Source organism: Schistocerca gregaria, chromosome 3 (assembly GCF_023897955.1).
Source record: "Schistocerca gregaria isolate iqSchGreg1 chromosome 3, iqSchGreg1.2, whole genome shotgun sequence".
Taxonomy (NCBI): domain Eukaryota; kingdom Metazoa; phylum Arthropoda; class Insecta; order Orthoptera; family Acrididae; genus Schistocerca; species Schistocerca gregaria.
Genome location: NC_064922.1, coordinates 899,240,278 through 899,267,112, shown reverse-complemented (window position 1 = coordinate 899,267,112; position 26,835 = coordinate 899,240,278). Strand labels below are relative to the sequence as shown.

At 42.2% G+C, this 26,835-nt stretch overlaps 1 protein-coding gene across 1 annotated transcript in view; it reads left to right on the top strand.

Moving 5' to 3' along the window:
- The first annotated feature begins 6,795 nt into the window (after nt 1-6,795).
- Nucleotides 6,796-26,835, top strand: part of LOC126355893 (trypsin alpha-3-like) — a 1,162,507-nt gene continuing 1,142,467 nt past the window's right edge. Inside the window, exon 1 of the mRNA XM_050006399.1 lies at nt 6,796-7,201. The gene's annotated coding sequence lies outside the window, so the exon portion shown is untranslated. The remainder of the gene's footprint in view (nt 7,202-26,835) is intronic.

Genomic DNA, 26,835 nt, shown 5'->3' with positions numbered 1-26,835 from the left:
CCGCCGGAGGTTCGAGTCCTCCCTCGGGCATGGGTGTGTGTGTTGTTCAGACCGACGACCTCAGAAGTTTGGTCCCTTAGATACTCACACAGACACACAGACACACACACACACACACATATATATATATATATATATATATATATATATATATATATATATATATATATATATATATATATATACTGCCACTGGATTTCTATTGTGTTGCGCTAAGGATTATGTTCAAAAATGTGTGTGAAATCTTATGGGACTTACCTGCCAGGGTCATCAGTCCCTAAGCTTGCACACTACTTAACGTAAATTATCCTAAGGACAAACACACACACACCCATACCCGAGGGACGACTCGGACCTCCTCCGGAACCAGCCGCACAGAAGGATTATGTCATGTTCTATATCTCTTTTAAGGTTTAATAACCTTGTATTTAATATTATACGCCTTTTATGTGCATATTGATTCTTATTGGCATTTAAAAAAGCCCGAAACGACGTAGATGACTCTGAGGGTAGTAATCTGACACATGGGGCCGCAAATGTCGGGGAATATCCCAAAGGTGGACGACAGATGTTGAAGATGTGACGTCACCAGATGACGCACCTCGCCGTACGTGGAGCCGCTGGGCTTGTCGATCCCACCCTCGCCTTTAGGGGGCAGTCCTAGGCTACTCAGTTTTCTGTACATGTGATCAGTTGTAAATGTAGAAGATACAAAATTATTGTCCTCGCTATAACCAAGCAAAAGCTCATTTTATTTTGTGATTCTTTTCTTTTGTCCCTTCTTTTTTTAATTGTAGACTTTACTTAGTAAAGAATACATAGTTCATTCACTGGTAGCGATGCAAATCGGAAGTTTACACTTATTTACTTGTCACACAATATGATAGGCTTTTGTTTGCTCTGTACGTTACAATTACCAACGGAGTCCGCGGTGCCGGAAATGAAACAATGAATATTACCTCAATGTAAACATATAATTGCCTAGCGCAATGCAGAAAATACTGCCTGCTCGGCACAAGACAATAACCCTGAACCGCACGCACTGAAGTCGCCCATGTAGTCTCTTTTATATTTTTTTTCTTCCTTTTTCCATTTTGTTCATTATATTTGGTCGTAGCGGACGTCACATGACATCCACTGAAGTTCGTAGTTGATCCTTTCACCCAGTTTGTTTATTACAGAGACCACCAGCTGTCTGACCGCACACGCTGAGCTACCGCGCCTGTAGGACCACAGGTGTCGGAACCACACAGACTCGTGGAATACTCGGCTCGGGCTGGGATGATCAGATGCTACAGACCGGCAGCCTCCACAGCTGTACGTGCGGCTAGGTACGTCAGCTGATGACGTCACTTGTTCAACATGTGTCATCTACTTCTGGGGCATTTCCCGACATTTGCGGTCGCATGTGTCTTATATTGTGTTACTTGCCTCAACGTCATTTCGGGGGGTTTTCAAACATTAATAAGAATCACCTCGTATTTACGGCATGAGTCAGCAAAGACAGCCCACCCCGAATATATCTGGAACGGATAAATACATCGAGGTGCGGTTTTTGCCAAGTTATAGTGCACATCATGACGAATTTTCTGACGTTAGCCAGTAATTTTTATCGTTCATGGTCTCCGAATTACGACACCGATTTTTTTTCTAATGCAACTATATACTTTCTTCTGTTGGATCTGGAAGAAGTTTCTAAGCGAACTTCAGTGACATAACATGTATGGCACTTGATCAAATAGCATCAAGATAACAGCGGCGCAAACCACTGCCCGGTCGTCAGGAGAAGACTTTCCACAAACGTCTGCGCCATTATTCCAAATCTCAAGCACATAACCGGGTACGGTTCGTGTGCTTATTATTACGGCAGTCATGCCAAATGGTCAAAATGTTGACCTTTAGCGCTGCTACACAGTGTAAAGTGATTCTTAAGAAACAACGCTAGACGCTTAATTTCATTTAGAGTTAACGGCAGCACAGGTCCGTATTATAAAGCATTTTATGGCTTCGGGAGACATCGGTGTTTCCTAATACACCTCTTGTTTTAATTATTGCTCACGTAAAAGTGTAGAATTGTTAAGTCCGGTGAATGTGCACATCGCTTAGCGTTTCCTGAACGACCTTTAATGCTTTGCAAATGCTCTCTTCAATTTGTAAAATTTGTGGTAATGTCTTATGGGACCAAACTGCTGAGGTCATCGGTCCCTAAGCCCACACACTACTTAATCTAACTTAAACTAACTTACACTACGGACAGCACAAACACCCATGCCTCAAGCAGGACTCGAGCCTCCGACGGCGGTAGCCGTTCGCTCCGTGAAGAGACCCCCAGACAGCGCGGCTGCCCGGCGCAGCTGTTCTCTTCAGAGTGTCTGTCAATACAAGTACAGAATGCAGAATGGGAGGGACAGCAGTAATGTTGCTGCCACACTGGTTGCCTTATGCCCAGTGGGATTTCCTCCAATAAGTGCAGCAGCAGCGTATCTTAGGAACTCGAGATACTAGAATGTATTTAGATTTCCATAAGTAAAACAGGGACCAACGATGCTGGTCTTGCAAAACTCGCACCAAACGTTTATCGACCAAGATAGTTCTTTTTATCCATTTCTTTGAGTCAAAAAAATGGTTCAAATGGCTCTGAGCACTATGGGACTCAACTGCTGTGGTCATTAGTCCCCTAGAACTTAGAACTACTTAAACCTAACTATCCTAAGGACATCACACACATCCATGCCCGAGGCAGGATTCGAACCTGCGACCGTAGCAGTCGCACGGTTCCGGACTGCGCGCCTAGAACCGAGAGACCACCGCGGCCGGCTTCTTTGAGTCAGCGTGAATTGTCAACTGACGATTAGCGCATATTGCCAACAATGAGTTGCCCATTTGTAAACGATGCTTCTTCCTTAAACAACATTTTTGATAGATATGACGGAAAACTTTACACTTTTCGTAGGTAACATTAGGAGAACTGTAACTAATTTTGGAAGTGACTGCCATGCAGCTATAGATGCAATGAAATGTGAGGATGAAATTTGATGGCATGTAGTATTCACAGAACACTCGTTTGGTTAACCTCTCTTTTCCTTCCGAGATGCCTCTTAGTGACATTTGCATTATGTGCTACTCCTGCTAAAATGTTAGTTTCATTTGTTTCATCAGTTGCTCTACTTTTCCTTGGTGTATTTTAGTTTCCACATTTCAACTTTGTAGATTTTGTATTTTTTTTTCTTTGTTTCCATCTGGATACTACTCAGCAGCCGAGCGGTTCTAGGCGCTGCAGTCTGGAACCGCACGATCGCTACGGCCCCAGGTTCGAATCCTGCCTCAGACATGGATGTGTGTGATGTCCTTAGTTTAGTTAGGTTTAAGTAGTTCTAAGTTCTAGGGTACTGATGACCTCAGAAGTTAAGTCCAATAGTGCTCAGAGCCATTTGAACCATCTTTTGAACTCCTCAGCTTACAGCTGCATCACTGCTCTAATAGTTTGGCGACATTCGCCATAAGCGATATTCACTTTTTCGACTGTAATATACATTGTGAACGTCTCAATAGATTTAGTAGCAAGTTATCCGGTTACTGAAACAGCAGATCGAAGACTGAAGGGCTTCAAACGCACAGGTAAACCCAAGAAGCATAACATAGTTACGTGTTTACTTAAATCTGGTATAACAGGACAGACGTATGTCGAACCTCTTCTCCTGACGGCGGGACATGGGTTTGCAGTGCTGTTATCTTGATACTGTTTGATCAAGTCCCGTACATGCTATGTCGTTGCAATTCTCTTAGTAGCTTCTTGTAAATGCCACAGAAAAAAGTATATCCTTCTATCCGGAAAGAAACAAAGTCTTTATCGTAATTCGGTGGCTATAAACGATAAAAACTCCTTGCAAACGTCATACAATTAGCGCTATTGTCCGCTATAATTTGGTGAAAACCGAACGTCAATATACTTATTCGTTCAGGATATATTTGGGTGGCCTCACCAGAACGATACAGCTTTTGATACGTGGGGAGGCGCCGACGCCAGTGCTTTCCCCGTTAGATTCATCCGGATCGATTGTTTCTCTCGGCGTCGCTTATCTTTGCCTCGTTGGCCTGTGGTGGTGCTGGTGGGCTGGCGGGCAGACTGGGTTTTGGCTTCGGAACGGAAGGTACGTGTCGCTGCTCAGAGGGTGAAACTTGTTTCCGTGGAGTAAGCTGGATTTGACCGGTGTATGTGGCTCGGAGTGCGGAAGCGGGCCTGTTATTGCAAGTTTTTGAGGCGTAACTGGGCCATGGTCTTCTACACAGGACGATGAGCAATGTGTTATCCATTTTGCCTAGTGGAGTCTATTTAAGAAGTAGACATTCAAGGTTTCTAGTTTTGCAGTCGGGCCTACCCTTGTCATCACTAGCTTCTACCTTTTCTTATGAGTGTCAATATTGTATTGGAACTGCGACGTACTGGTGTAATAATATTATGCCTTGCATTATCGTTGCCCTTTTGAAACTAGTCTGTTTGTGCTGGGGCAATTTTACACATTTTGAAAATGCTTTTAACCATTTTTATTTGCCTTTCTCTAGATGTGATCTATCTTTGCAGAATTTTATCTTACTATATTCTGGGGCTGTTAACATTGTTTCTTTTGGCTGTGGCTGTGTGTTTGTGCTTTTCTGTTGCAGCACTGGAGCGGGCACCTAGTCCATGCCTAAATCAATGTCCGGAGTACGGCGCCTTGGCCGACCAGTACCAGAGGGAACGGGAGGTTCTTTTGGCCGCGGGGATAACGGCAACAGGAAGATCGAAGTTATAACAAGTTATCGTTTGCAAGTAATTCAATCAGAAAGATTTTAGGAAATGTATTTTTTTGACTATTTGTATAAGAGGCACTTGTACAAAATTTGTGGGTAAATACTGTGCGCTTTGGTTTAAACTGTTGATCAGTAATAAAAGTAGTTGTAGCTTGCAATTCCTCTATACTTATTATTTCACTTGTCACCGGGTGCCGGCCGCGGTGGTCTAGCGGTTTTAGGCGCTTCAGTCCTGAACCGCCCGACTGCTACGGTCGCAGGTTCGAATCCTGCCTCGGGCATCGGTGTGTGTGATGTCCTTAGGTTAGTTAGGTTTAAGTAGTTCTAAGTTCTAGGGGACTGATGACCTCAGATGTTAAGTCCCATAGTGCTCAGAGCCGTTTGAACCGTTGAACTTGTCACCGGTTTGCACGTAACCACCACGTAGCAGCTTTGTTTTGAAATTTGTTATTTTTAGATTATCAAACAGTTCACGTCCCTTTCTATGTAAATAAATAATTACTTAGAGTTTCCTGGCATCTGCGTGCTTATGTTTCGGAAATGAAGTGGTAGTGCGACCTCCAGACCAGATGAGAGGAAACGCAGAAACCTGAAAAACTGTAAGTAATTACTTATTTACATAAAAAGACGCTACGTGATCTCTCTTATAATCTAAAAATAACAAATGTCAAAACAAAGCTGTATCGTTCTAGATCCCACCGAAGATGCCTTAGGAAAAAAAGGCGAAACACGTCTTGGAGGAATAAATAACAGTCCAGCAAGAAAAGGCGTTTTTTTTCCATAGCAAATGTTAACGAATTTGTTTCATAGTCTTTTATTGCATAGCTTTCTTTATTGCCATGTTTTAATAAGATTGTTTTTTATTGTTGTAATACAGCCATTTTACTGCGCCGTATTTCAAGTTTGCTACAGGGAGTACGTGTCCAGTCTTACTGACTTATATTTCGCCTGCTTCAACTCACGTTGTACCAATTTTCGGGCACCAGTTTGACCTGTGTGTCATTAATTATTCTAATGTTAAGCCTCACGGCTACAAATTTTTGTATATTGATATGTCTTTAGTCTAGCTTTAATAAATAAAATAACTTTGTCATAAATTTTTCTTGGTCTAGTCCTTTCACTCGCATTTCCCCACTTTCCTACCTTTCGCCAACATTATGGAGGCGTTCCGCACAAAATCCCGTGTCATTAATAAAAATGGTTCAAATGGCTCTGAGCACTATGGGACTTAACTTCTGAGGTCAGCAGTCCCCTAAAACTTAGAACTACTTAAACCTAACTAACCTAGGGACATCACACACATCCATGGCCGAGGCACGATTCGAACCTGCGACCGTAGCGGCCGCGCAGTTCCAGACTGTAGCGCCTAGAACCGCTCTGCCACTCCGGCCGGCTGTCATTAATTTATTAAAATAATTAACTTAGTTAACGTATCAAGAATATGCCAGGCTATGGTCCTAATCTAAACTATTGGTCAATGGAATGCAAACTACGAGGTCTGATTTTATTTAGGGCCGAGGGCAATGTTAATATTATAGCTCCGGCATGCTGAACGGTTTAAAATGGTTTACAAAAATTGAACATCCGGCGATATTGCTAAAGGACATGCGTACGCGTATGCGATTGAGGCATCTGCGGACGCAGATCTTATTTCTCTTACGACACAGAATTCTGAGCACGTGCTTGCGCCCGAAATCGGCCAGGATGACGATGACGCGGCACAGTAGCCGGCGGCTGCGGTGCATCAGCTGGAGAGCAGCGGGTGGCGGCGCTGTTTGCGGCACCGGCGCCGCGGTGGGGGCGGCTGTGGGGGCGGGGGCGGGGGCGGGGGCGGGGGCCGGAGGCCGGCGTGGCCGGGATGGCGGCGCGTCAGTCAGCCGGCAGCCGCTGCGCCCGCGACACGCCGCCTCCAGCGCAGCGCCGCGCCGCACCTAGCCGGCACACGTGGCCAGCCCCCACCTGTTGCTGAGACTAGCCTAGAGCGCTACCGGTCACCTGTTGCAGTCACGCCGGTACCAGCTCCGAGACGCGCGTCCCTGACTCACACGTGTTAAGCTGAAACGACCACAGTGCCGGGACGGTGCACCACGCGAGTGCTCACCTTACACGTATTATTGTCACAACAGAACAGTGACCGAGTGCACCAAACAACATTGCCTGCCTTATTTCGTAGTGCTGTCACGCCACTTCCAGCAAGTGATAACACCGGTTCGCGACGTCACGTGCGTGTCTCATTTTCGCGTGTTACTGTCACGCCCAAGTCAGCTCAGAACAGTGGCGGTTCCCGACGTCACGTGAGTGTCTGTTCCACACGTGCTGCTGTCACAACGGCAACCAGTCCCTGCCTCTCGTGGAAGCAGTTGTACTGTCCTCGTGAAACGGTGGGCAAGGACGATCCACTTATCGCTAGGTGAGTACCTGTTTCCCAGTCTACTCTGTTATATCGAACAGAACGCAATTTCATGCCACCTACGATCGAAATTGCCCCTGTCACATGAAGACTATTCATATTTGTCACATTGGTGTGGAAACATTTATTTCTCTTTCGTTTAACATTACAGTCTCTGGACTAATTTTTTGTTGTGGTTGATATATAGGCTACATATTTAAGGGGAAATTCTGTCAGGCAGTCAATATTTATGTTTTCATTGTTGTACCCTAATTACTATAAATGAATACAGGATAGCTCCTCCAAAAATCCGATGCACAATTTTCTTTTCCATCCTTGACTATCTGAACTACTGCATCGTTTATGATATATATGATTATGTAGTCCATCTCGACATAGGCATCGCTGCGTACATAATCATTCAGATACACCAGAGTAACGGCAGGAATCGCCGGTGCCATTCATATTGAACTATCCCATGCGTGCCTAAAATGATATCACAGAAACCACACGCATCGAGGTTTGGGATTCCACGTTTTCGGTATTCGAAGTCAGTTCGTTAGCCTTTGAGCCACATCTTGTCCTATTGTGTCGATATGTTATTGCAAGTATGTCTGCTGTCCTGGATAAAGCATACATCGTCAGTCATGTCGCATGATCACTGATCGTGCTTCTCCGTGTGGATGATTTCGGAAGTCATTTTCCTGAAATAGAACTAGTCACTATTTTTATCACTAAATGACTCGTATCGCATTGACCAATATTAGAATGGATAAGAGAGCACGAAACGAGTACTGCAGACGGATAATGAAGCCCTTTTAATAAGTTGAGAGTACACTAATGGGTGATTACTATTTTCATTCCAGTAAAAATTTGGTTGTAGTTACAGTTACTTGGGATCTGCTGAATCGCAGTTATATACTGATGACAAAAGCTTTGACTTGTAGTTCACAGAATAAAATCGGCGAAAAGTACGCCGGCTTCCATACTACTGACGGAAGGACTGTATTAAGTATTACAGCTGGTTTCAAAGTGGACTGAACTACAAGCAGGTTAAGAAAAAGAAGAAACTTGACAGGGCTTGAGAATTTGTTACAGTTATATACACAGGGTTCTCGAGTGAACTTGTCCCAGTTAATGGCTTAAACGACTCGGGCGCATGTAGGCAAGTTTTTCGGTGCGTAGAGGGGAGAGAGTTTCCCTGGGTGGTTAAATAAACGGCCTTTACTTACCACACAGTTTAGCCGCGTTTCGCTGTGTTTGCCCAGCCAGTGAGCAGCGGCGGCAGGCTTCGACCTCACATTCTGCGCGTTTCCCGCCAGTTTTTTGCCCAGAATTCCACTACGAGCTGTGGCGTGTTCTGTATTATTGTACTCCTGTTATAACGGCTATTAATGCCGAATAAAAATGTTCACCATTCCATTTCAAATAATTATGCTTTGCCTCACAGATGCAGTAAATATTGTAAAGGTTAAAACCATTTTGCAGTTTCCAGCGGTATGAATTAAAAAGTAAAGTTTATTGTCTAATTCACCTGCGCGCTGACAACAGATTTCGATAATTCGCCGTTAATCCCTGATAACACGAAAGTGAATGGCAGAATAGAAAATTTCATTTTAAAAATTTTAAAAAGCAGGAAGTGGGAAAACCTGTTTAATATTAAAATTGTTTAAATTTGGAGAGATAATAAAGTTAGGGTCATGAACCACACAGAATAGCAAGTCGCCCACCACAGGAAGAACTATTTGAAGAAAACCTTATTTCGGCGTTTTGAGTCGTTTATGAACTGTCAGTGGTGTCCATGTAAAGAGTAACAAATTAAAAATGACAACTGTATTATAAAAAAATGGTCTGAAGTTACTGCGAGAAGACTGTCATAAGAAAGCTTTCATGCTTAGATCTGAACAGCTAACTAGTTAAAGCCATAGTGTATATCAGAATTCCTTGAAAACGCAACGTGCGGAAGAACGCCCGTTTTGTGAACCGTCGTTAGGAAAGTGTCACTTTATTTTGTCTCTTATTCAGCGAATAAACACTTATTTTCTATTTTTTTTATTTTCAAATGAAAACCCTCATGGAATTTTGTAAATTCTGAAGTAATATTCTTAGGAGATCTGAACAGTGAGAAACGTTTCTCATCGTTTACCATCCATTAATGAAATTTTAACTTTCTTATATACGGCATAGACCTTAAACCGCAAAACTGAATCGCTACTGTTTGTGATATAAATTCGACTTTGTCATGGAATGATTCATGAATTCGACTGTGTCATGAAGTTTTTCTTAAAGAGGTCTGACTGTACCACACTTTCAAGAATCGTGAATAAATAGACGGATAAATTAATTTCTAATCGTTGCGTGCAGTTTTCAGTTTCACCCAGAATTTTTGGTCCAGTTTAAATCATTGAATTTTTCATAATAATAAGCAAAGCTTGCGTTATTTGGAATCACATTTTCTCAATAACAGATGCCCACAATATAGGACATATATTCACTAAATTAGTGGAATACCCAACACTGTTCACATGGAATACTCGGCTCCCTTGGAAAATATCGGCATTCACTGGAACAGATATAATATCGGTAGAGTCAGATGCAGAAGAGATAAATTTATACTATGGTAACACATGTGTTTCTAATTCCAGGTTTTCATCTCGTTCTTGATTTTCCGTGGCGTTCTTCAGTTAAGCCACGAAGATGCGCACCTTCCGCGGTTACACATACTATTCTTCGCCAGTCATTGCTACATCATTGTTTCAAATCTTCTAGCCGTCACCAGGAGAATGAAGCCTATAAAAGTTGCAGTTCTCAGTTACATCTTGCAGTGTTGTTTATAGCTTGAACAAAAGCTGTATTTACTTCTTGTGACTGCTTGTGGTTGTGTTTTTCGGTTAGTGTGCTGGTCTTTTTCTGTGGGAACGCTGAACAGCCAGTGGCGTACTACGCGGCCACCTGCTGGATATCCGCCGCTCGCAGCTCGGCGTGCGACGCGGCAGTTAACCAACACACACTGCCCTCGGCAAGAGATCGTATCTCGAATTTTAAAACTGTAAGTGAGATTTACGTTTCTAAAACACTCAGAAAAGCGGACTGGCGTATCACAGTCAACTACCGTACGCCTCAATTATGTTCGTAGCATTTTACGCAATGTGAAATACGTGACTGTTGAAAATAATTGAGAAAAGGATTCACTTTGCAGTCGCTCACGCGACATTAAATTATTAACCACGATGTTTAAGGGTGAGAAGGTAACTTGGAGAGTTAATCCTTTGAAGCATGGTTGAGACTGGATACTTCTAAGCTGCTACTGAGGGAAGTTGCTGCTGGTGTGGTAGGAGTTTTCCGGCTCAGAAACGCTACTTTTGTTGCTCTACACCTACATCTGTACTCTGCGAATGACTATGTAGTGTGTGACCGAAGGTACCTTCTTGTATCATACATGAGAGTTTCTTCCTGTTACCGTCGTGGATGGGGCGCGGGGAGAGTATTTTTTGCTCTTCTGCACAATTTTGTTTTCTCGATCTCTAAGCGATCGATCCGTAGGGGCCGGCCAGGTTGGCCGAGCGGTTCTAAGGTTAGTTAGGTTTAAGTAGTTCTAAGTTCTAGGGGACTCATGACCTCAGAAGTTAAGTCCCATAGTGGTCAGAGTCATTTGAACCATTTTTTGATCCGTAGGGTGCTGAGTAAAATTCCTGAAATCCGGTCCACGTAATTTTGTGATTAGCTTTCTTCGATTTATCTACTGAATATCCTCGAGTGTCTGCCATTAACTTTTGTCTACATCTACATCTACTGGCATACTCTGCAAATCATATTCAGCTCTACTAATGCACTATCCACGCAATCAAACAACCTGTTACCGTTTTCGTTGCTCTCCTTTGTATATACTGTATGTTCAGAGTCCTTTGTTAATCCAGCACCGTATGGATGCTATGCACTCGATCAACACTGAGATACGCGTCGCTCAAATGTTTTGTTAGTGATCTCCTCGGTAGACAATTCGCAGTTTCTCAGTACATCCCCAAACTGAACTTTGTTTGTCGTTCCACTTCTTACCTGTGCCCATTTATTACTTACATATATTTGTACGACATAGCTCAGTCGTGTCGTTATGCTGCAGTAACTACTACATCAACACGTTTCGTGAAGCATTAAACTCAACTTCTCTGCAGATTAGGAGCTAGTTGTTAGTCTTCGGTCCAAGCTGATATTTTATTATGACGTAATGGGATTCTACTACATTTTAATTAAGGGAAGGCTTTCTCGAAGATAACTGTATCTGTGAAAAGTCAGACGTCACAACTATTACCATATGCTTAAGCGTCCCCTCAAGGGAATAACGGAAGAACGCTTCTTAGCACCCTCTGGTTACGAAATACTCGCTTGAAAAAAAAAAAAAAAAGTCACTACTCACAAGTATCAAATGTACTTTGTATATGGAATGACAAATGACAGAGTTCATATTCTACTACCTGACAGTGTGACACATTTCATCAGTTCATATATTTAAGTACTGTTTAGCCAGCTAAATCGGCAAAGCTAAAGAAGATCATTATTGATATCATGCTTAGTTTTATTGTTTATTTTTAATTAAATGCGGTTGGCCTACTGAACTAATAAAAGGGTAGCTCCTATACAACACTAATATGCCGCCTGTGAGAGGTTGCAGCATCGTTACGGCTGTCAATAATATGACCCTACATACAGTGTTGCGCAGTGTTGAACGTGTACTTGTTACATTCAGAAGTCGCAGTATTGTTGAGTAGACCATAAAATTTTGAAATGCATTGCACAATGACAGAACTCCTGCGCTGTTTGTGGCCACAGTTGCACAATATCCTGTTACTTAGGAGATTCGACCAGTTACAGCAACTGGGCTCGACTACAGTGTTTTGTTTTCATCCTCTATTTTCAGAGTTCGTATCGCATGATTAAATACCTTGTTAACAAGTATATTTACTGAAAAAGGAAAGAAATTAAAAAAGATCAATCATAACAGATTTGATAGAGTTCAACAAAATGGAATTTCAAATTTGAAAAGTATTAAAAAGAGACAAAAATAATGTTTATGATTTGTTCTTACGTATATGCAATGAGAGATAGTCTACAGCTATTATGGAAGATCAGATTAATTAGTGTAATTCTTTGAGGGTGAAATATATGAAGTCACAAAGATACAGGTGCTCACAATGATGTAGTAGTTGACCCTACACCATGGTACTTAGACCAAAGTTATTTAGCTCAGAAGTGCCCTGGAACCTTTGAAAGAGCAGCCATAATCATTCGATTACGTAATAATTTTTTCAGTTGTTTTATTACATACACATAAATAGTTAATGATGCTGATTAAGTCACATTGCCAATTTTATACTGTATTACACATAATTTATCCTAACAGTACCAACACAGTTAAATCAGTCTGACCAGAAATAAAGCTCAGAAGTGGGAATATTAAACATTTCTGCCAAGCGGAATAAGGAATCACCGCAATAACGCCTACTGAATCTGTAGTGTCATTTCTTAAAGACAATCAAGGCTGAATACTGCAATACCGCAAAAGGTTGGCCTGTGGGAGTTGTAAAAATATCTTCAGGCCTGATAATCTACGCTAAACAGCGATAAATAACATAGCATGGGAGCATCAGCTGAGAAGGACCTGGCTGCCGCCTTACATGAATCCGTGCGCAATGCAGCATCTTCTTCAGTTCATTCACTTCAAAGAGTCCACAGAGGCCTGAAGCAAATAAATGCAAACAATCCTTAATTAAAATCTTTGGGTGAATTCGGGTCTTTACTTATTTTCAACAAATATATTGTATTTTTAAAATGATATTTTTCGTTGCATTATTTATTAAAATCAGGTTTTGGAATTTCCTTGTATCAGACGTCTTTGTGCACCTCTGTTAAAAATACAAGCACATCCATATTTTTATTTCTATACATTACGTATTCGACAGCAGATACTGAGGCAGTGGCACTTTTTTGTAACCACGGTTCCAGTTCTTTGAGGTGAAGTCGCTGTTGTACTCCTAAAATCTTCGGTATAATTGCCATTACGAAGCTCTCATAGCATAACAGATAGGCATTGAGAGATTCTATTTTCCTCTCTTAATCTTAGGAGAGACCATTTCCAGTAATACAGCAGCTTTTGCACCATTAACGTTCTGGTAACGAAGCTCAATTTCCTAAACAAGTTATGAGTGTAAGTTCTTGCTGCTCCCTATACCAGTTTGTCATCTACCTCCTTCTTTTCTTCTTCACAAGAAAAATAATGGAGGAACTACAATAGCAGCAACTTTTTGGTGGTACAGCGTTTTAATCAGACCAATAAAAGCGCAGTTTTATTGAACAGCCTAGGAGACCTTCAAGAATATCACACAATTTATTATGCATTAACGTATGCCTTCTAGAGGTCAGTTTTTAAGACATTGTAGACAATGAAGCACACAAAATATCACTTTATTGTCTATAGATGACTACCCACTTTGGATTTCCAAGAGACGAAAAGCCGATTGAAAGAGTGTACTACCATACTAAGTAACAGGTACACGGAATAAGGCGATAAATAATTCAATACCAAGTAACTTAAGAGCGACATCCATTATGTACTCCGGCCGCAGTGGTCTCGCGGTTCTAAGCGCGCAGTCCGGAACCGCGCGACTGCTGCGGTCGCAGGTTCGAATCCTGCCTCGGGCATGGATGTGCGTGATGTTCTTAGGTTAGTTAGGTTTAAGTAGTTCTAAGTTCTAGGGACTGATTACCACAGCAGTTGAGTCCCATAGTGCTCAGAGCCATTTGAACCATTATGTACACAAAACAAGAGCCCAATAGAACATAATAATAGGTAGAAATATGGTACTGAACGAAATGCTGAGCAGCAGTAGGCACCACACGGGCAAAACAACAAAAAAAAGTAGGGTAGCTCACGCTCCCGACATACGCAAGTTTAATGGGCTGTACACCACCTGGATCCTAGGTTATTTTGTGCAGCACGCACTTCCTTGATGAAGTTTCCAGATCCTTAAAAAGGGAAAACGAAGAAGCAATATTTGTCAAGGGAAGGTATTTGAACGACACTTGGCGTTCAAATGTTCGAGAGAGCGAAAACTAGACTCCCTAGAAACTACACAATGGATTTTTGTTGGAATTTTTATAATCAGCGTGGGATCTAGGTTTGTGGTAAAAGCTTTAAATGCTTGAAAGTAATCAGGGTAATTATGAAAAAATAGGCATCTGAGAGAAAATTGAAATACTTCGCATACAGCTGCCAATAGCTATGTAAATGAAGTTTAAAAAAGATCATCTCTTCAATGTCTATTTAGTTTTGGGCACAAACACTACATTTGTGTGGTATTTAACTGTCAATAAAAACTTGAAATAAAAAAATTTGAAAAGAATGACAAATGTTTCTTGAAATGATTTGTGTAAAAGTAAGAAATAAAACATACACTTGAAGCGCCTTAAGCTGCTCGTGGTCATGCATTGCAAAAAAAATGGCTCTGAGCACTATGGGACTTAACTTCTAAGGTCAGCAGTCCCCTAGAACTTAGAACTACTTAAACCTAACTAACCTAAGGACATCACATACATCCATGCGCGAGGCAGGATTCGAACCTGCGACCGTAGCGGTCTCGCGGTTCCAGACTGTAGCGCCCAGAACCTCATGCATTGCATATGAGGTGCTGAGTCTGGATTTTAAGCTCAGTGTTTAACTTAGAGTGTTATAATTTTAAAGAATACCACAGGATATTTTTCTAGTGGATTATGTAGACCGCGCAGTCCCATTTGCTGTATGTGATTTCTAGTATAATTCAGAGGTGCGTCAATTTTTCCGTAGTACTGATCAGCTATAGCTGCAAAGGGAAGGACTTAATGGCCTAAGTACGAAACTAAGCCTGGAAATGAATTATAATGAGACTAAATGAAAATGCAACAAACTCATAGTGTCCTACTGTGTGACTTTTATAAATGTTTCTAATTGAAGTTCAAATGTCGGCGAAGTAAGGCGGCACCACGTTGACGACAGAAAGAGAATGTCGCAGTCACGAAAACCTGAGTTTTAGAATTCATGATATAAAATGAGGTTCTCCCCAAGTCGTCTAATGTTCTTAGGGTTTGCCGGCCTTTGTGGCCGAGTGGTTCTAGGCGCTTCAGTCTGGAACCGCGCGACCGTTACGGTCGCAAGTTCGAATCTTGCCTCGGGACTGGGTGCGTGTGTGATGTGCTTAGGTTGGTTAGGTTTAAGTAGTTTTAAGTTCTAGGGGAGTGATGACCTTAAATGTTGAGTTGTATCTTCATTGAAATAACTGATCCGATTAGGACACAAGACCATGTCAAGGTCCAGTTTCAGAACAACACAATGTTTTGCAGGGCAGTAATAGTGATATTCAGACTTCGTGAAGGACATTAGGATGCATGCTCGACTTGAAGAAAGGAAAATGCATAAAGGTTAGCGCGCTGATGGAGCGCGATTGTTGGGTCACGAAACCAACCACTTCCAGAGAATATGACAGACTGAAACGTTAATACATTTTTGACATAATATTATTAAAATGGGTCGAGTACATGGATAAAGAACGACATTGGAGTCAAATTTGTATCTCTTATTATTCAAGGAAGAGTGTAGAACATAAGAGATACGTGACCTGTACGGTTTTCGTACTTTTCTGAACAAAATACAGAACACGGAAAAAATATATTAATTAATCACATAGAGATACTTTCAATTCAGACATATGGTTCAATCTATGATACAGTTAAATATATTGATTCTTTATAGTAGAAAAGAAAACAGAACAAGTTTGCTACAAAATTAGAGAGCCAGTGGGTGAGATTTTGTATTTAGGGAAGACAGTGGCTGTTAATTACAGAAGTAAATAAAACAATTAAAATCAATTAGAGCACTTTTAGTAAACGAAACTGGGTTTTCTGAATTTGGGTTATGATGCCTCTGAAAGGATATGACGATTAACCGCGTATTACCCATGTTTACTTATGAAATTGATACAAACAAATAAGAAGCCGACAAAGAAGCAGAGGTCGTCTCAGCCAAAAATGGAGAGATGGTCTTGGAATTACTGAAAGTAACAGGAGACAAACAGATTGTTTAGGGATCCTACTGGAGAGGAAGACGTTCAGACGACTGTCACGAATATGAAATGGAGGTGGGCGGGAATTGTAGCCACATGAACAGATGCTAGCTGGATCAACGACGTTCTCTGATGGATTTTAAAAGAAATGACAGAGATGAGGACCTCATGTGTCGTGGGTAGAGGGTATTAGAAAATAAGCAGTGTAGAGGCATGTAACAGAGATAGTAGCTACGGTCGCAGGTTCGAATCCTGACTCGGGCATGGATGTGCGTGATGTCCTTAGGTTTAAGTAGTTCTAAGTTCTAGGGGACTGATGACCTCGGAAGTTTAAGTCCCATAGTGCTCAGAGCCATTTGAACCATTTTTTTAGAGAATAGTAGACCTGCCAGGACAGCCGTGCGCGTTAGCACGCCGCTTTCGGGATTCGGGGAGACGTATCTACCCAGGATCTTATCCGCCCGGTGGATGGACGACGAGATCAAGTGTGCCAGCTAGCCTTGATGTGGTTTTCAGGTGGTTTCCCACATCCTACTAGGTGAATACCGGAGCGACAAACACGTCCCGCCGTAGTTACGTAATTTGGAAACATTTAGAAAACGCTTGCATACTTTCACAAAAGGCAACACTAGACGCAGACAGATGGGGTACAAAAATTCAGTCGGACGGAGGAGTTAAGGAGTGGCGACAGTAAGGGCATCCAGCCACCCCTCTACCACTAAGACTGCCAAATCGAGTAATTAACATGTCGACCCCGTGAAGATGCGGCATCAAAGACGAGGAAAAAAAGTAGCTGAAGACTATAACGCATGGAGAAGAATAGAGATTGCAGTATTCAGCAGTCGATATGAAGTGGTTGATAATACTAAAATAAATCTTACAGTTCAAAACATATCAATTAGAACTCGAGGGTAAGAAATTCAATGAAAAATCAGTCTATGGCGATATTCCAAAATGAATAACGAAGTAAAATACTGAGTTGACAGAAAATTTAATCTTCTTCTTCTTCTTGCGTTACGGCCTCTGTAGGACCACGGCAGCCCCTTCGTGGACTGCATTTTCCTCTTCTTCTCCAAGAACCTCTTCATTCTTTCTCTTCTTCTCTCCCGCTCTTCTTCCGAGTTCAGTTTCCGTTTCTCCTGTCCGCTCCACTGGTGACACTAATCTTTTCTTGTATTCTTCTCTGTCATTGATCTCCGGCATATTGGTCGGTGTATATTTGTTCCTCCAATTTTCCTTTCCTTCGACCTTGATCCCCAATTCCAACCAGTCCTTCCCAAGTTCAACAACCCACCTGGTTCCTGTCTTTCCCCTTGTTCTCCCTGTTGTTTCCCACACTATCTTTGTCATTCTCTGCATACTCATCCTAACTACATGTCCAGCAAACCTTGCCATTTTGAGTCTGATTTCCCCAGATATTTAATATTTTCATTTTTATATTTTTGCTACCACAAACACCTTGTCCAAATGCTGTCATAATGATTCACTAGTATTTGTAGGCCTGTGGAATATGCTGACGAAAATTTCATCCTAGTGCGAGGATATTTCCGATAGCTTTAACATAGCAAAAAGCCATTCCTGCAGATGAATAACCATGAGAATGGCGACTATTGGGCGCTCTTTAAGTTACAGAAACTTTTCAGGTGGAGCTGTAGAGCGCGCCCAGGGGACGTGCACTTGCGGCTTTAGGGCTTTGAGAGAGGAGGAATCATTGGCATGTGGGACACGGGAGCACAGTAGTGGCAGATCGCACACACAGTTGGCTGCAGTGAAATGACAGCAGGAGGAGAGGTGACGAGATGTGCTCAGGACGGTAGTGTGGCAACAAGTGTAGGCACAGGCACTTTCAGAAGAACAGCACCATGGGAGGTAGATCGTGGGATTGTTTGACTGGGTCTGACAAAGAGAGGGGCGAAAACAGCTATAAGTTAGAACTAGTGTGTCACCACGAACCGTCGGGACTATATTACTGGAAGCTGGGCGGAGAGCTCGAGCTGGCATGCATAGTTTACTTCTGACTGTCGCGTACGGCACAGGTTCACTACACCAAACTGGACTCAGTGTGATCCGCGTGGCGCAGTCACGACGTTAATGACAATATGAGTTTGGTCTGATTTTTTCTTTTGTCAGTCTTTATACCGGAGAAGAGAGAGAGAGAGAGAGAGAGAGAGAGAGAGAGAGAGAGAGAGAGAGTAAATCTCTTTGGTTGGAGGAGTTTGGGTTGTGTAGTTGGTAGCAATGGTTTGCTGAAATAGCAAGTTATCACTCGTTCTTTAATAAGTGTATTGTTCTAACAAACGCATTTGTTTCGTCGGGTGGCGGATCAAACCCCCTTATCACAATGTCATTCTCTCAATAATTACTAGAAAGGATCTCACGTCAGTGCGAAACAAGTGCTTGCACGGCCACTCGGTCTGCTAACTACTGGCTACTTTATATAACCGATCAGTTATCAGTGCTTTGAACTAATTCACTGGTACTCAAGAGCCACTTGGCCTACCGTACAAGAGACAAGTACCAAGCAATGACTTGTTCCTGCTACTGACAAGTTTTGTTAACTCTTTGAGACAAAAACGGGCAGCCTCAGCTCAACACTATTCAAATGAATATTGTCAAATACTACTTAGCTGGATCCTGTCTAGGAAACCGACATACGGCAGGGAGAGCGGTGTGCTCACGACATGCCCCTCCACGTGCGCATCCAGGGACACCTGGGGCTGAGGATGACACGGCGGTCGGTCAGTACCGTTGGGCCTTCATGGCCTGTTCGGGAGGAGTTTTTTACTTAGCTTGAAGTTAACTGCGTGGCACCACTGCATGTCACGGTCTTCTCGTGCTTGAAGAGTCTACTGCATCAGAAACCGTTGCTGTGGAGCGTCACAGCCCTCTGGGTATTCGGCATTGAAACTAACTACTGACTCCCTAATCTGCTGCTGGCTGACGTTTTATTTCGTTCTTAATTGATTGTGGGTGCACACGGTTACGTTCAGCATGTCTGGGACATTCCTTTGAAACCTTCCCTCAGCATTTGATCGTCTTAATGGTTGATTATCGTAGTAAGTCCAATCGAGATTTTTCCACCATGCGTGTCGGACGTTTCCTTTTATTTCATTGACCTCGAACCTCGGCGCCATGAACCATGGACCTTGCCGTTGGTGGGGAGGCTTGCGTGCCTCAGCGATACAGATAGCCGTACCATAGGTGCAACCACAACGGAGGGGTATCTGTTGAGAGGCCAGACAGACGTGTGGTTCCTGAAGAGGGGCAGCAGCCTTTTCAGTAGTTGCAGGGGCAACAGTCTGGATGATTGACTGATCTGGCCATGTAACAATAACCAAAACAGCCTTGCTGTGCTGGTACTGCGAACGGCTGAAAGCAAGGGGAAACTACAGCCGTCATTTTTCCCGAGGACATGCAGCTTTACTGTATGATTAAATGATGATGGCATCCTCTTGGGTAAAATATTCCGGAGGTAAAATAGTCCTCCATTCGGATCTCCGGGCGGGGACTACTCAAGAGGATGTCGTTATCAGGAGAAAGAAAACTGGCGTTCTACGGGTCGGAGCGTGGAATGTCAGATCCCTTAATCGGGCAGGTAGGTTAGAAAATTTAAAAAGGGAAATGGATAGGTTAAAGTTAGATGTAGTGGGAATTAGTGAAGTTCGGTGGCAGGAGGAACAAGACTTCTGGTCAGGTGACTACAGGGTTATAAACACAAAATCAAATAGGGGTAATGCAGGAGCAGGTTTAATAATGAATAGGAAAATAGGAATGCGGGTAAGCTACTACAAACAACATAGTGAACGCATTATTGTGTCCAAGATAGATACGAAGCCCACACCTACTACAGTAGTACAAGTTTATATGACAACTAGCTCTGCAGATGACGAAGAAATTGAAGAAATGTATGATCAAATAAAAGAAATTATTCAGATAGTGAAGGGTGACGAAAATTTAATAGTCATGGGTGACTGGAATCCGGTAGTAGGAAAAGGGAGAGAAGGAAACGTAGTAGGTGAATATGGACTGGGGCAAAGAAATGAAAGAGGAAGCCGCCTGGTAGAATTTTGCACAGAGCACAACTTAATCATAGGTAACACTTGGTTAAAGAATCATAAAAGAAGGCTGTATACATGGAAGAAGCCTGGAGATACTGCCAGGTTTCAGATAGATTATATAATGGTACGACAGAGATTTAAAAACCAGGTTTTAAATAGTAAGACATTTCCAGGGGCAGATGTGGACTCTGACCACAATCTCACAATCTGTTGGTTATGACCTGTAGATTAAAACTGAAGAAACTGCAAAAAGGTGGGAATTTAAGGAGATGGGACCTGGATAAACTAAAAGAACCAGAGGTTTTACGGAGTTTCAAGGAGAGCATGAGGGAGCAATTGACAGGAATGGGGGAAAGAAATACAACAGAAGAAGAATGGGTAGCTTTGAGGGATGAAGTAGTGAAGGCAGAAGAGGATCAAGTAGGTAAAAAGACGAGGGCTAGTAGAAATCCTTGGGTAACAGAAGAAATATTGAATTTAATTGATGAAAGGATAAAATATAAAAATCAGTAAAAGAAGCAGGCAAAAAGGAATACAAACGTCTCAAAAATGAGATCGACAGGAAGTGCAAAATGGCTAAGCAGGGATGGCTAGAGGACAAATGTAAGGATGTAGAGGCTTATCTCACTAGGGTTAAGATAGATACTGCCTACAGGAAAATTAAAGAGACCTTTGGAGAAAAGAGAACCACTTGGATGAATATCAAGAGATCAGATGGAAACCCAGTTCTAAGCAAAGAAGGGAAAGCAGAAAGGTGGAAGGAGTATATAGAGGGTCTATACAAGGGCGATGTACTTGAGGACAATATTATGGAAATGGAAGAGGATGTAGATGAAGATGAAATGGGAGATATGTTACTGTGTGAAGAGTTTGACAGAGCACTGAAAGACCTGAGTCGAAACAAGGTCCCTGGAGTAGACAACATTCCATTGGAACTACTGACGGCCTTGGGAGAGCCAGTCCTGACAAAACTCTACCATCTGGTGAGCAAGATGTATGAGACAGGCGAAGTACCCTCAGACTTCAAGAAGAATATAATAATTCCAATCCCAAAGAAAGCAGGTGTTGACAGATGTGAAAATTACTATACTATCAGTTTAATAAGTCACAGCTGCAAAATACTAACGCGAATTATTTACAGACGAATGGAAAAACTGGTAGAAGCCGACCTCGGGGAAGATCAGTTTGGATTCCGTAGAAATGTTGGAACACGTGAGGCAATACTGACCCTACGACTTATATTAGAAGCTAGATTAAGGAAGGGCAAACCTACGTTTCTAGCATTTGTAGACTTAGAGAAAGCTTTTGACAATGTTGACTGGAATACTCTCTTTCAAATTCTGAAGGTGGCAGGGGTAAAATACAGGGAGCGAAAGGCTATTTACAATTTGTACAGATACCAGATGGCAGTTATAAGAGTCGAGGGACATGAAAGGGAAGCAGTGGTTGGGAAGGGAGTGAGACAGGGCTGTAGCCTCTTCACGATGTTATTCAATCTGTATATTGAGCAAGCAGTGAAGGAAACAAAAGAAAAATTCGGAGTAGGTATTAAAGTCCATGGAGAAGAAATAAAAACTTTGAGGTTCGCCGATAACATCGTAATTCTGTGAGAGACAGCAAAGGACTTGGAAGAGCAGTTGAATGGAATGGACAGTGTCTTGAGAGGAGTATATAAGATGAACATCAACAAAAGCAAAACGAGGATAATGGAATGTAGTCGAATTAAGTCGGGTGATGCTGAGGGAATTAGATTAGGAAGTGAGACACTTAAAGTAGTAAAGGAGTTTTGCTATTTGGGGAGCCAAATAACTGATAATGGTCGAAGTAAAGAGGATATAAAATGTAGACTGGCAATGGCAAGGAAAGCGTTTCTGAAGAAGAGAAGTTTGTTAACATCGAGTATAGATTTAAGTGGAAGGAAGTCATTTCTGGAAGTATTTGTATGGAGTGCAGCCATGTATGGAAGTGAAACATGGACGATAAATAGTTTGGACAAGAAGAGAATAGAAGCTTTAGAAATGTGGTGTTACAGAAGAATGCTGAAGATTAGATGGGTAGATCACATAACTAACGAGGAAGTATTGAATCGGATTGGGGAGAAGAGAAGTATGTGGCACAACTTGACCAGAAGAAGGGATCGGTTGGTAGGACATGTTCTGAGGCATCAAGGGATCACAAATTTAGTATTGGAGGGCAGCGTGGAGGGTAAAAATCGTAGAGGGAGACCAAGAAATGAATACACTAAGCAGATTCAGAAGGATGTAGGTTGCAGTAGGTACTGGGAGATGATGAAGCTTGAACAGGATAGAGTAGCATGGAGAGCTGCATCAAACCAGTTTCAGGACTGAAGACCACAACAACAACAACAACACTTTCTAAGGCCGCGGCACTCTGTAAAATAAACTGAAACAGCCCCTTGGAAAAATTATATAAGATTGTGCTTAAACTGACACACAATATTTTTAGCGCAACGCAATCTGACTTCCAAAAATCCCTACGAAAGAATGGCCCTGACTAGCATTAACCTATACGTTTCACAAATCACTTACCTCACAAAAATCTTCGTTACTCAAGCTACTGCAATACAGCGAGCGCCACTACTGTCAGCTAAATAAAAGATTCAAACTACTGAAGGCACTAACTACTGATAGGCATAGTTAGCAAATGAAAGATTTTAATAGAGAACAAACAATGTATTTACCTCACTAGTCATAATATATATAGCAGTTCATGACACCAATTCTTACAAATTTCAAAACTCCGGCATCTCTCTCCCCACGTCCACCACTGCTGGCGGCTCACCTCCAACTGCGCAACGCTACGCGCTGTTAGCATCCAGCTGCCGCTGCCCAACACTACAATGGCAGACAACAATGCAGACTAAACACAGACTGCACACGGCACAGCCAGTGATTTTTTCATACCGAGCGCTATGTGGCGTTACCAATAAGAAAACCTAAACAGCCTACTTACAAAACAGCACGGACTTGCATGATACAGGACCAGAGTCCACTGGGACACGGAGTAGTGTTCTGTGGTATTCAGCGATGCGAGTCGCTTCTGTCTGTGGCGATCAGATCGACGACAACGCGTCCGTTAGCGACTTCGTGAAGGATCACAAAAAGTGTCTAGAGTCCTATACATCTTCAGCTCCTGTAATCATGATGTCACGAGCTATTGAATATGACAGAGGACTGAGTTGGTAGTGGTTGAAAGAAGGCTGAGTGTGTGCCAGTTTGTCTAAGAATGGCAAACCCCGAACTCATATCCTCCATGACAAAGGCACCGAACTATACAGAGGGGTTCAAAAAAATGTATCCACTGTTTAAAAGTCCGTAACTGGCAAACTAATTGACGCAGTTGTCTCATCTTTGGTGGTGTAATAGTTTGTAGTTCCGGCAATCGCCACACAAGCAATGCAGTGCGTTGTTTTGTTTTGTCAGATGACAGTCGCCAGATAGTGTTTTGTTCTTAGTTGTGCCTAGTTATCGAGTAAACATGGCTGGCGCAAGGCTTACATTCGATGAAAGGAAATCAGTTTTGATGTGGTATTTTAAGTACGAAAACGTTAATGAGGTTCAACGGCAATGGCAAAATCAGTATCAAACAGAGCCACCGACACGTTTAACGATTCGTCGCATTCGACACAAATTTGAAGCCGAAGGCTACGTTAAAGATATACACAAACAACTATCTGGACGACCTGTAACTGTACCAAGTCCACCTAACTCCCGTCGTGTGTTACAAAAATTCACTTGGCGCACAACAAAAGTCTGTCAGACAGTGTGCCCGCGAAACTCGAGTGAGTCGCTCAACTGTTCGGCGAATTTTGAAGACAGCAAAGTGGAAGTGCTACATCCCACTATTTCTACACGCAATGAACGAGGACGACTCAGATCGTAGACTGGAGTACTGCGAGTGGTTTACTAACATGGTGCGCAACGATGAAGAGTTTGCAGAGATGATTGTGTGGTCTGATGAGGCACAGTTCAAACTCAATTGAACAGTAAATCGCCACAATTGCATCTATTGGGCCGCCAAAAATCCGAACGTCCATGTAGACAAAGCCGTGAATTTGCCAGGAGTAAATGTGTGGTGTGGGTTGTCTTACCGGGCCTTGATTGGGCCATTCTTCTTTGACGACACAGTTACCAGTAAGGTGTACCTTCAGAAGCTTCAGACAGCCATTTTACCTGCCATCCGAGACTTGTATGGAGACGGAAGAATTAACTTTCAACAAGGTGGTGCTCCAGCCCACTGCCAGAATCGTGTTAGGGCGGATCTCGACGAAAATCTACCAGGAAGATGGACAGGCCGTAGAGGTGCTGTGGAGTATCCACCACGTTCCCCACACCTAATTCCTCTTGATTTTTACCTGTGGGGAACACTAAAGGACGTCGTTTATCGAAGAAAGCCACGCACACTGGGTGAGCTTCGAGAATCCATCGTACATTCATGTGCGAATATCCAACTGAACACGTTGCAGTCGTGCTGCAGTTCGGTGGCATCGTTTGTGTGTGGATGTTAATGCTGACCATTTCGAACACCTACAGTAATCTAAGTTGGACTTTAAGCTACACTTGCACTGAAAAATGAGACAACACAGAGATTTAGTCTGCAAATTATGGACTTTTAAACAGTGGATACATTTTTTTTTTGACCCCGCTGTATACGAAGGGCTTATTTCAGTACTGGTACAAGTCCATTACCTCGACTTTTCTTCCTATAATGCTTCTGAAATTAATGATCCAAACAAATAGAAAGAAAGGTTCATCTCTAGCAAGAAGCCATGTACTTGAATATTTCTGGTGTCTCAACTGCAGATTTTTCAGCGCTCATTTAACGTAGGACTCTGTATCTCAAAATGAACAAAAATGGACTTGTACCACTATTGAAATAAGCCCTTCATATTCAGCAGGATAACGCGAGACTTTCAAAACGTCTCTGTTACATTCGTTTCGTGCTATTAAACTTTCGCTTCGTGCTTTTCACACTGTCATTTGTGCTTTCCATATTTTATGTTCTTGAAGTATACACGAATCTCAGTAATTTTGAATTGTTTCTGAATTTTCAAGGCATTTGCGAGTGTTTCACGCCACCGTGCTTTGGGTCCTTGTGGAAGATGATGCAAATAAATTCCTGTGTCAGAAAGCGTTCCATAGTATTCGTATTCATAACAATTAAATCAATCGACAGGGATGAACCTCTGAGCCTTTAACCTATTGTGGCGGACAAAATTCTTTTATCTCTATTCTTGTTTGTGTGTGTGTATCGTGTACGTTTGTGTGAACTCTTTCCATGCGCTCCTAAGATTTTACTTTTATTCATCACTGCAGTATATAGCAGCAGTCAATATAATAATAGTGTGAGTTAAATAATTTCCGGCCGTTGTGGCCGAGCGGTTCTAGGCGCTTCAGTCTGGAACCACGCGACTGCTATGATCGCAGGTTCGAATCCTGTCTCGGGCATGGATGTGTGTGATGTCCTTAGGTTAGTTAGGTTTAAGTAGTTCTAAGTTCTAGAGGACTGATGACCTCAGATGTCAAGGACCATAGTGCTCAGAGCCATTTGAATTTGATTTGAAAGTTAAATAATTAAAAAACAGGCAACGACAAAGCATAGTTTAAAATTAGTTTGTGAAATTTTAATATTACGTTTTATTAAATAAACTATGTTAAACTGTGACGACTCTTTCTCAAATAAACCCCTCCCTTTTGTACGATTATTTTTAATACATCCAACCTGGCGTTTCTGAAGCGCAAAAGCAGGCAGGCCGTGTTTTTCTAGATTTTTGTCTGATTATCTTTTTTTCTTGTTGAGGCTTAAGCTCCTGCTTGCTCTGAATTATTTGATTTATCATGTGTACTTAAACTGTTCCCATGTGCTCCTTCCAACTATTCACTTGGATCTGTGAATTAATATTAAAGCATTAGTAACGCTTACCAATTCAGTGATAAACTCGGTCCCTTTATCTTATATTAAAATTTCCCAATTTTAATTAAATGGGTGGCGATCCAGTAAAATTATGTGGTACACGAACTTACTGTAGATTGCAGAGTTCCACATTAGCTAAGTTCCTCCAGATTTTGTTTGCAAATCACTTTCCAGTTAACCATTAGCCCATTAATAAACATTTACTTGTAGGGATACTACAGATACGTTAATATTTCAGGAGTTTTGTGAAACACCTGCACCTTAACAGTTAGTATAACTGATTAACCGTTCACGATTGGCATTAAGCTAAGTCTAAGCAGAATCATTATTGTTATTTAAGGTATTGGGGCGATTCTGGGTTTTTTGACGTTGGATTTTTGTGTTTGAGGTGCTCTTGGGACGTCGTGCGGCGGCGAAAGACGCCTGTTCGGAGAGTTTCAGTCATCGTAAGTAGTCGCTCAGTCTGCAGCATCGTGGGTCGCGTCATGGAGCTCCTCCCTGGCGAAGTGCCACGTTTTTTGTCAGCACAAAACTAAGAATGTAGAGCGAAAAAAGATAACAATCTGACGACAGA